At 40.9% G+C, this 11,688-nt stretch overlaps 1 protein-coding gene across 2 annotated transcripts in view; it reads left to right on the forward strand.

Annotated features, from left to right (window-relative positions):
* Nucleotides 1–538: 538 nt before the first annotated feature.
* The window catches only part of Sel1l2 (SEL1L2, ERAD E3 ligase adaptor subunit), a 64,906-nt gene continuing 53,756 nt past the window's right edge, over nucleotides 539–11,688 (forward strand). Inside the window, exon 1 of one of the 2 annotated variants that reach the window (XM_026788503.1) lies at nucleotides 539–661. The gene's annotated coding sequence lies outside the window, so the exon portion shown is untranslated. The remainder of the gene's footprint in view (nucleotides 662–11,688) is intronic. The other variant, XM_026788502.1, reaches the window with a different exon arrangement.

Below are 11,688 nucleotides of genomic sequence, written 5' to 3' on the forward strand. Positions count from 1 at the left end.
TTATACAATTCAAAACAAACTGCACAAACAAACTGAAAAACATGCAACTTCGTTCAAGTAGGTTAATTGGATAATTTCTGGAAAATACAGATGTTTTTACATTTATAAAAGCAACATTTCATTACATATTTGTTGTAACAATATGAGACAGGATCATCTCCATTTATTTAGCTCACATAATTGATATCACCATGACAACTTACCAGGGGAAGAGTAGACTGGTTATATTCTCCATCTATTTTATTTATAACATTTAGCTTGTAGTGTTTGGCTCCATGATTCAGATAATAAGATAGATTTGAAAGGGTTTATTTTATACAACATGATCCTTTAAGTATAGCAAGCCATATGTCATTTTGATGTTAAGAAAGCTAGAATTAGAATAATTGCACTAAAGTTGTATTTGTTTTAGAAATGGGAACTTTTCAACTTTCTTGTCTCGTTTTAAAAGTCCCACAAGAGTGAAGTAAACCAAAATCCTTTTCTTTGTAGGTATCAGTGAGCAAAATCAAGCAGTTTCTATTGCATCTACTGGAACAAGGAAAATCAAGTAAAATAACCAATAAGAGAGAAAATCCCTTAGAAAAAAAGAAGAATCAACATAAATTAAAAATAAAAGGAATTCAAAATAAGGACCTCCCGAAGAGAAATCAAAACTATTGTAAGTAGAGCCCTCTCCCACATATCAGTCTGAAATGACTAACCAGAGTTCACATTTTAGGGCTGCTTCTGAGAAAACATAGGTTATGGTTATAAATATTTATATGCACAATAGCGTTCTGTCAGCTTCTGTTCCAGGATTTTAACTCAGAATTCAGAATAATGATAACAAGCATGGTTGATAATTATATCTCTTGGGAGAAAATCTCCGAAAATTATACAGGTCCTTATCACCTACTCTTAAGACTAAGAGAAAACCTCTTGTGCTGAGGGAAACCAAAATGAATGTAACACCCCTTTTGTTCTGTGCTGGTAATCTAAGTCTCCATAACTGAAGCATGCAAGCTAAACACTTAGATTTCTTTTTTTTTTTCATTAAAAATGTTTTTTATTTTATTTTTCCATTCAAATATTTACACTTCCTTCCCTCCTCCCAATCCCCTCCTGCTCCCCCCACCCCCTCCTCCCTCTCCCTCCCTGCTTGAGAGAGGGCAGGGAACCCTGCCCTTTGGGAAGTCCAAGGCCCTCCCTGCTACATCCAGGCCTAGGGAGCTGTGCGTCCATATAGACTAGGGTCCCAAAAAGACAGAACATGCCGTAAAAATAAGTCCCAGTGCCTTTATCAATGGCTTCTCAGTCAGCCCCCATTGTCAGCCACAATCAGAGAGTCCAGTTTGATCACATGCTCATTCAGACCCGGTCCAGCTGGATTTGGTGAGCTCCCATTAGAACAGGCACACTGCCTCAGTGGGTGGACCAGCCCCTCACAGTCCTGACTTCCTTGCTCGTCTTCTCCCTCCTTCTGCCTTTCAAGTGGACCTTGGGAGCTCAGTCCCTTGCTCTGATGAGGGTCTCTGTCTCTATCTCCATCCATCGCCAGATGAAGATTCTATGGTGATATTCTAGATAATCATCAGTGTGACAGTGGGGCAAGGCCAGTTCAGGCACCCTCTCCTCTGCTGTCCAAGGACCTAGCTGGGGACATCCTCGTGGACACCTGGGATCCCCGATAGAGCCAAGTCTCTTGCCAACCCTAAAATTATTCCCTTAATGTAGGTATCTTCTTCTCTGCTCCTATATCCGCCCGTCCTCCATCTCCACCCTCCCACTCCCATGTTCAACTTCCTTAGCGGTCAGGGAAATGCAAATCAAAACAACTTTGAGATACCATCTTACACCTGTCAGAATGGCTAAAATTGAAAACACCAATGATAGCCTTTGCTGAAGAGGATGTGGAGTAAGGGGAACATGCATCCATTGCTGGTGGGAATGTAAACTTGTGCAACCACTTTGGAGATCAGTGTGGCGGTTTCTCAGGAAATTGGGAATCAACCTACCTCAGGATCCAGCAATACCACTCTTGGGAATATACCCAAGAGATGCCCAATCATACGAAAAAAGCATTTGTTCAACTATGTTCATAGCAGCATTATTTGTAATAGCCAGAACCTGGAAACAACCTAGATGCCCTTCAATGGAAGAATGGATGAAGAAAGTGTGGAATATGTACGCATTAGAGTACTACTTAGCGGTAAAAAACAATGACATCTTGAATTTTGCATGCCAATGGATGGAAATAGAAAACACTATCCTGAGTGAGATAACCCAGACCCAAAAAAGATGAATATTGTATGTATTCACTCATTTGTGGACTCTAGCCATAAACCAAGGACATTAAGCCTATAGTTCACAAGCCCAGAGAAGCCAAATAACAAGGTGAACCCAAAGAAAAATATATAGAGATCCTTCTGGAAATTGGAAGCAAACAAGATTGCCGGGCAAAAGTTGTGAGCATGGGGGTGGGGTACGGGTGGGGGTGAGGTTGGGGAAAGAGGAGAACGGAGAGGGAAGGGAGAAGGGAAGGTCTGGCAAAAGCTTGGATTTCTTAACATGAAAGAAGATTCTAGAAAAATATGATCTTCATAGAGTCTGTGTGAAGAATTTAAGTGGTTCTCAGTCATTTTTAAATTTTTATTCACTGAAAAATGTCAAAGAACATGGTGTAAGGAATGTTGATCACATTCATCCTATAGTCTCTATCATGCCTCCCCTGCTCCCTCTACAACCAGCATCTTCCCAACATGGCCCCTCTCCTACTTTGGTGTTGACACTTAAGCATAAAGTTTAAAAATTATTTCAACATTTTATTTAAGCCCAACGCATGCTCTTGTGTAATAGATGTACACAAATTTCCACTTTATTAGCATGTTACTTAAATAGACACTTGAGAGCTAAAATCGAGGAGGAAGTCAAGAATATCAGTTTTTAGTGATACTATAAAACAAGCACATGTCTAAATTAGATAAAATGTACATTGTACGCCATTGTAGTATGCATCCATCAGGGTTTTTTTTCTTTTTCTTGGTTTTTTGAGATAGGGTTTCTCAGTAACTTTGGAGCCTATTCTAGAACTAGCTCTTGTGGACCAGGCTGACCTCAAACTCACAGAGATCAACCTGCCTCTGACCCCTGAGTGCTGGGATTAAAAGCATGCACCACCACCACCTGGCCTTATCTGTCAGTTTTTTAATGGAGAAATCTGGTCTGCATTTTGCTTAGCTTGCATTGGCCTTCCTAGTATAAACCATGCCCATCCTACTACCCATGAGTTCTCCCAACAGGAACTTTCTTGTACAATAAGAAACGACAGACACATGGAACAACTGTGTTAGTCAAAGTCTAGGGAACAGAACCCAGGGAATGAATAATGTATTAAAAGTGGGGTTTATTAAATCGACTTCCACTGTTGTTCTGGTGTCCAACAGTGGCTGTCTTCACCCTAAAGAGGCTGGAAACTTGGGGCTACTTGGTTCCATGAGGCTAGATGCCTCAGCTCTCAATAGTACTGAAGTCTTGGAGGGCTAGTAGGGAACCTCTGGTCCTCAGTCTACACTCGAAGGCTGTGATGGATAGTTTTATATCAACTTGGCACAAGCTAATGTAATCTGAGAGAAGGAAAGTCAAGAAAATGCCCCTTACAGGCGACAGGTGGGCCTGTAAGGCATTTTATTAATTAGTGATTGATGAGGGTGGTGCCATTCCTGGGTTGGAGGTTTGGGATTCTATAAGGGAGCAGGCTGAGCCAGCCATGGGTAGCAAGGCAGTAAGCTTCACCCCTCTATGGATTTCCATCAGCTCCTGCCTCCAGGTTCCTGCCCTGTTTGAATTCCTGCCCCGACTTCCTTTGATGATGAATTGTGATGTGGAAGCATAGGCCGAATAAACCCTTTCCTCTCCAAGTTGCTTTGGTCATGATCTTTCATTCCGGCAATAGTGACCTTCTAGAGCAAAGGCTGAAGAAGCTGTGTTGTGATGTTGATGGAGGATGGTAACAGAGGTGGAGGCAACAGTGTCAATGAACTCACAAATCAGAAACATAAACTTGTCAGCCAAAAGCTGAAAGCAGACAAGCAAAAATAAAAGCTTATCCCTTAGAGTCTTATCTCCACTGTTCCTCTCTATCCTATCAAGTTGACAATATTTACCATCACTAGAATCTTATTTGGAATTCTTCCAGATATCCGCAGAGTTCCCTACCCCCTAATTCTCTTAAGATACTTCATTATAATTAAATTGGGTAACTTTTAATGAAACTTCATTATCAAAATTTCCCATAGCATTTAAATATTTTCTAATCATAAATTTTTTTGTAATTTTATTTCATCAATTTATGTACTGTTCTATCAGTATATCTATAGTTATAATGAAAATACAGCTGGTGCAGGCTTAGGAACAATTACTCTTGGATTTCTTTATCTTAAATGTGTATGTGCATGTGATATACATGCATGTGATGTATGCACACTCACCACTATGGTTGGACTGGTTAGCCAGCCCACCCTGGTGGATCTCCAGTCTCTATCTTCAATGCACTGTAATTATACTCGGGTTGCAACACCTACCCTGCAGTCATGTGGGTTCTGGGGACCCAAACTTATATTTCCTTATACTTATGCAGCATGAGCTTTATAATCAAATCATATCCCTAGCCCTCTACCCCCATGACATTCTGTAAGATACAAGGGATATGTCTTAGCTGTGTGATAAAATGCCATGCAAACCAAATTTAAGGAAGGAGGAGTTTGTTTCAGTTAACAGTTCAAGGGCAGAGTCCATCATGGTGGAGAAATCTGGCAGCAAGAGCCTGAGGCAGCTGGTCACGCTACATCCACAGTCAGGAAGCAGAGTGCAATGATTCTTGTGCTCAGCTGGCTTCTTCCTTCTGAAGGAGTCCAGGATCCAAGCCCTGGAAAGAGTACTGCCCATATTCAGGCTGGGTTTCCTTTATTAAATTAACCTAGTTTAGATAATCTCTCATGCTCATGCCCAGAGGCTGAGGGATTCTAGATTCTGTCAAGTTAACAATGGATAATAGCCGTCACATCTTAACACGGAAAGTTTCAAAAAGTGAAACGTGAGCCTGAATGGTTGAATAATGAAGTCCTCTGCTTCTTAGCCACTAAGCTATGATGTATGCACTCATGAAAGATGGCTGACAATGGCAAAAATGTTTGCTGGGTGCAGATGTACATGCCTGAAACCTAACACTCAGAGGATTTGGCAGGAAAGTTGCACATTTAAGGCCAGCCTGGCCTATGCAATCAAACACTCTCCAAAAATTTTCCATTACATGTTTTTCAAATGACTTTGGGGCGATGCAGAACTATCTCATGAACATGTTGCAATTTTCTAAGCAGAAAATTCATTTGAACGTTGTAAAGGAGAACAAATAATGAAAAATATTTATACTCTACCCAGATCAGCTACTGTGTATGCATTAGACTTAAAATTTCACATTTTGAATAGTCAAACTTGACCTCGGAGAAATGTATTGTCTTCAGGACCTCCAGCATATGTACATACATTCATCACCGGTGCCTGGTCAAAGTACTGCCAAGTGCACAGGAGAAGCCCTGTTTCATAAGCCATACTATCCCTTCATCGAGATTTACAGAAATGAGAGATGAATCCTTCTTCTAGAAGTAAATACAGAAAAGCAGTCACTGCTAAAAATAGCAAGAGGCAGAAACTGAAAACAGTGGAATTCCAGGGGGAGCTATCCATTTCGAGGCTTGAAGGTTTCTTATTGAACCAGGCTCAACTTCTTCTGAAAGTCCTGCCTTAAAAAAGATACCTAAAGATTTTCAATCTTAGTATGTTAAGAGTATATCACCCCATATTTACCCACGGAAACCTGGTTTGCTGCTTAGATAGGAGATAGTTCCAGATAGAACCTGAAAATATCAATATACTTGCTTTGGCAAGAAATAAATGACACCTTCCCATGGCGTCATTTGAGAGAAGTTTAAACCAGGGGCCTTTTCTAAGGGTTTAAACTGGATACAGTAAAACCACAAGGCTCTGCCAGAGTAGTAGCAGGAATAGCAGCGGCATCTCAAGGTTCCAAAGGACCTCAGGGTGAAAACAAGTAAGAGGTTCATGGAGAAGGTTCTGTGACAGAACTGTGACCCTAGGTCAAGAGTAAATGTCAGTCTCTAGAGTCACAGATGGGCAAGCCAGGGAGCAAATACCCTTATCTCACTTTCTGCCTACTCTTTATATTCCCCACGGTCACCTTCTGACCTAACCTATCCAAAGACTGTAGAAAGGAGCTCACAAGAAAGGCAATCAGGGAACAGCCAGCACATTAGCTTTTCAGGCCAGCAAATTACAGTCATGAACGAGAAGTGTGGTGCTGTATTTGTGTTCTGATGAATGAATCTTGCCTGAAGACTAGAAGCAAAGCTAAAGCCACTAGAGGTCTGGCAATAGTGACAAACATCCTTAATCCCAGGATTTGGGAGACAGAGTCAGATGGACCTCTGTGACTTCCAAGGCTACCCTGGGCTACACAAGATCAATGCAGAAACAAATCCAGGTGGTGGTGGCTCACACCTTTAATCCCAGTCCTAGATAGTCACATGCCTTTAAACCCAGCACGAGAGAGAATATAAAATGAAAGGATAGAGAAGCTTAGTCTGCTTAGTTTGCAGTCACCCAGCCTTGGTAGAGGTAAGTCTTTGCTGTAGGAACTCCTTCAGCTAATAGTCTTTAAGACACCGTACCACTTTGGGCATGGTCTCATGTATAAGACAGAAAATAGGAGATGATGTGGGATGTCCTTCTGTATATGTGTTGCTTTTATTGAATGAAGAATAAAGTTGTTTTGAATGGCTTAGCAGAGTAGAGTCAGGCAGGAAATCCAAACAGAGATATATAGAGAGATTAGGCAGAAGCAAGGAGTTGTCGTGTAGCTGCCGAAGGAAAAAGATGCCAGAACAGAACCTTACCCAGTAAGCCACGGAGTTAAGAAAGAGCAAGCCATGGAGGCAAGATCTTCTCTAAAAGGAAACTTGAACTTTACAAGCTGTGAGAATAATATAATAACCTGGGGGTTGGACATGATCACAGGCTCACTGTAAACCTGAACTCTGATCTTATTCAGTACACGCTTTAACATTCCCAAGGTCAAGATCCAGTCTTCACAATGAGATGTGGGTGTTCTGGGCAAACGCTGTTTCCCAGACCACTGGCTCCATCAAAGAAGAGAAACAAAACTCAGCCTAACTGCCTCAAAATGCTTCTGTTCTGGAAATGGGAATGATTAGCATCCAACTGAAGTCTCTAGAACAGGGATACAGTTTTCCATGCTTTGAAAACGAAGTAATGACTCATTTTCAATCTTGCCAATTATTCTTTAACTCAGAGTTTCTCAAATATAGCAAAGAATACTTGTATCCCCATTACTTAAAAACAAGATGTGTTCCTGGCACAGTGTTTGTCATATACTCAGAATGAATAAATACTTGATGAATTAAATTGAATCAAAACTTGTCTCTGTACAGTTAGGACACGGTCTTAGAACTGAGTTCAAATTCAGAATTTTCTTTGAAGCATGTTGCCTTATAGGTGATACTCAAAGGTTAAAAAAAAGCCTTGGACTTCTAGAGTAAACTTGAGTGGCGTTTTACAGTTGAATGTGATGTTCTCACGGGCATTACCTTTTTAAAAAATGGTGCAGTTTCCCTCAGAGTACCTTAACATTGTGACTTCAACGGCTAATTCTTTCTTCTGGGATAAAATTAAGTCTAAAAAAGTAGTACTCCTTATTAAATTGCTAGCAAGACAAATCAATAGCCAGCCAGAGCCCTGGAGTGGTGGTGTCTGCTCCTGCAGGCTCTTGTGTCCCTACCTGCCTCCTGTGGGATTAATCCGCATTCATTTCAGTCACCAGACTCAGTCACTACCACGTCCTTGGTTGAAGAAGGGCATCTTACAACTCATACGAAACCATTTGGGCATCGTTTTTCTCCTTTCTGCCATCTAAAACAGCGAGGCTAAGTTGATCGTTTGCATTCTATTTTATTGACTTTTTGATTATTTGAGACAGACCATGAGAAGTGCCAGGCGAACACCCCTTTAATGAAAACATGTCCCCAGTTGCCGAGGCGACAGTTTCCTTATAGCCTGCAGTAGCCAGTTCTGAATGAGACTGTATTCCCAGCCAGACAGTTGAGTATAGACAACTGCCCCTTCCACTGGTCACCACTGCTGACGGCCATCAGACTTATCAGCTCACCCTTCTTGGGACAATCCTAAGGCTACTCTTGCTCCAGAATACCCTGTGGGGTACCTACAAAGTGTTTTTTTTTTAAAAAAAAAAAAAAATCAAGCCTGCTTCAGGATCTTCCTCTGCCCAATCTAGCTTCTCCCCAGATGAGGGTCCAAAGACACTTCATAGCAGGGAGTGGTTGAGAGTGAAAGAATGAACATGTCTTGTATCTCTTCATAAAAAAAGACCTCTTTTTTCTTTTGATCTCAAAGGATCAGCCTCAACGACTGGCTCGGGTTGAAGTACTGTTTATTAGAGATCACACATATGTCTTGAAGGGGTTAAGTAAATCTTATGTAGTGGGGGAAAAGGAGAAGAAAACACCCAACTTAAGGGAGCTTGGTCACAGGGTTCTAAATTCTCCTTTCTCCTGAGAGAGTCAATTTCAAGCTACTAAGCTGGGGATCGGGGCTTGGTTTTGAGAGAGAGAAATAGGCAAGACTCAACCACCCAATTGTGCTTCTTAAACACAATGCTCACTTTCTGCTTTCCAGAAAACTCAACATGCACACCTTACTATCTCTCCTGCTGACGGTCGAAAGGCCTTTTCAAGTCAACACAGTTACATGTAAAAGAGCTTGGTTCATTCTTGCAAACTGCTGGCTGAATCAGTTTGAAGCCCCCCCCCCCCGTTTTAGATACTGAGAAATAATGCCCATGGTGTTTCCAAACTTTTGTTTTTAAAAGGAGTAATGGCTACATAAGCACAGACTTGAATCACACTGCCTAGAATTGAGTCATCCTAAATACCAACTGAGTGACCTTGGTCAAGTAGTCTGACTTCTTTGTAGCCACACCACCTCAGCATTAACATGAAAATGATATTAGTGTTTCTGATAGTCAGTGAAAAAACTGAGTAAATATAAGCTCTGAGAACTGTCTGGTACTAACTGCTTTATAAGTAGTAACACCTGCTATTATATATATATATGTATGTATGCATGTATATATGCATACATACATATATATAGGTTTGATTTTCATTTTCTAAGACATATTTCTTTTAGCTAAATTAAGAGTTTATACAATAAATTATTTCTCAACAATTATATCTTGTCGGAATCCCTGTTCTCAATTTTTCCTTCCATAGAAGCTTTTGAAGAGAGGAAGTATTTTCCGCTACAGTTAACACTATCTACCACTTCCTCCAGTACCCCAGGGGTCCTGGTGTTTGATGACAATGAACAGAAGATAATCAAGTATATTAATGCAGTAGTATTATTCGTATTCAAGTATTTTTGAGTTAATGCATCTTTATCTGCTCAACCCTGTGCTGAGTCATTTTTTTTTTCTTGGATGGGATGCTATTTTTAGCAACAGATCATTATTCTCCCTCCTTTGACAATATTCTATCTTCTTGGCACACATAATGGTGAATGTGAAGTGTTTTCCTGATGTGAATCCTGAAAAATCAGAGACTATAACTGTTCTATATTAAATGCAACTGCAATTGGAGAGGACACAGCAGTCGGTGTTAGCGAGTTCTGCTGCTCTGGAAAAGAACCTTCCATTTTTATCTGTCGCTTTGTGAAGACACCCGACTGGTGGTCAGACTCAGTGGCTCCTGGCTCATCCATCAGTTCCTTTAATTCTTGATGATCCTTTGCATAATACATGATGTAAATATAAGTTGAAATGTGAAATAATTTATTGTCTCCTTTCTGTATGTTTTCTAGGTAACTTAAAGAGTATTTATTTACTTGTAATCTGAATGTTAAGATTTTAGAGTCTGGTTAAACATAAAAAAAGAAGGAAGAATGTAACAACGGGCAAAGGGAAGAGCAGCACAAGAGGAACTTTGAAGGGAGACACGGATAAAGGCATTACAGGACAGGAGTGGATACAGGTGACCTGAGAGATATACGCACACCTAAGTGTCTTTACAAAGGATACGTTTACATAGACCTGATTCTTGAACATACTTAATTAGGAAAGGTGGCAATTGAAGGGTCAGCAATATAAGCCAAAGATTACCAGTGCTTCCACCATACATGGAGAGGTGATCTGGGTCCAGGAACCGGCAAACAGAGGGACATTTACCGGCAATGCTACCTCCTTATAATCTCAAAAAGCAAATCTTGCTAGAAGTTAGGGACCGGGAAATCCAGGTGTCTAACAAAGACAGAGGTCCAGGCTGGAGACCTAGAGAGACCACGGAAAGCTATAGTCCCTCCTGCCTTTGGCAGGTAGTCTTTGCTTTGATTTGGATGTGTCTCTTGCTATAGGGAACAAGCAGTTTGTTTCCATGCAATCCAGGGTGAGGATCGCAATTTCCTATTACAAGAAATTCCTGTTAGAAGAAAACACCATGTACCACGTGGCTTAAACAACAGCAATAGTTGTTTTTTTGCAGTTCAGTGGACCCAGACTCTAAAACCAAGGTGCTGACTGGTTTGGCTTCATTTGAAGGCGCCTGTCCCTAAAGGTCATCTTCTCACTACTTCCTTGTAACCCAACAAAATGGTCAAGCATGTTGGCAAGTACAGAGGCAAACTAAGCATCGCTAGAACATGAGGAGTGGAGAGTTATTCCTGCAGCAGCTAGGAGTTAATAGGAGTTTTACAAAGCAAGAAAAAAAAAAAGAAGTAAAAACTATAGAGATTTATTAGCAAGACCGTGCATACTCATAGCGGGGGTAGTTCCATCCCTGAGCATGCTCAGTTTAAAGACATGATTTAAGAAACAAAGATAATAGACACATTTGGGGTTGCTTAGTTCAGGTTAATGAGCATAGGTTTAAAAGATTAAAGTGGTGGACAGCAATGCCTTAAGGCATGTGCAGCTTGCACCATAGTTTTAGCTGATAATAAAGAACAGGGCACTTTGGGTTCTGATTGAAGAGTCTTCCCTTGAGGTCTCCACCTCACTGAAAGCCCCACACTCTGGCATGTCTCTTCTCTACACATGTGCACCCTGGAGCCTCTTCCTTTTCTCATTAGAACACCAGACATCCTGGATTGGAAACCTTCCGAGATGAATCATCTTAATCATCGTTTCAAAGACCCTATCTCCAAATGAAGTTGCTATGGGGAAGAGGTTTGGTACTCTAATCGTCTAAGACATAGATTAATGAAAATAAGGAAAAGGAAGGCACGAAACATCAAAAATCTTTCTGCACATTGTGTCTCTGACACATGTTGAAACGTAAAACTCATTTCATTTTCCATACACACTGCCATCTTAAATAGACCGCTGGCATATCTACTTCTGTTGTGGGGTAATCTTTTTGTACATTGTGAAGATGTGCCACTCTGATTGGTTTAATAAAGAGTTGAATGGCCACCAGCTAGGCAGGATTTCCAGGCACAGAGAATGCTGGGAAGAAGAAGAAGGAGGAGGAGGAGGAGGAGGAGGAGGAGAAAGAAGAAGAAGAAGAAGAAGAAGAAGAAGAAGAAGAAGAAGAAGAAGAAGAAGAA

This window comes from Microtus ochrogaster, unplaced genomic scaffold (genome assembly GCF_000317375.1).
Source record: "Microtus ochrogaster isolate Prairie Vole_2 unplaced genomic scaffold, MicOch1.0 UNK3, whole genome shotgun sequence".
In the NCBI taxonomy this organism is placed as follows: Eukaryota; Metazoa; Chordata; class Mammalia; order Rodentia; family Cricetidae; genus Microtus; species Microtus ochrogaster.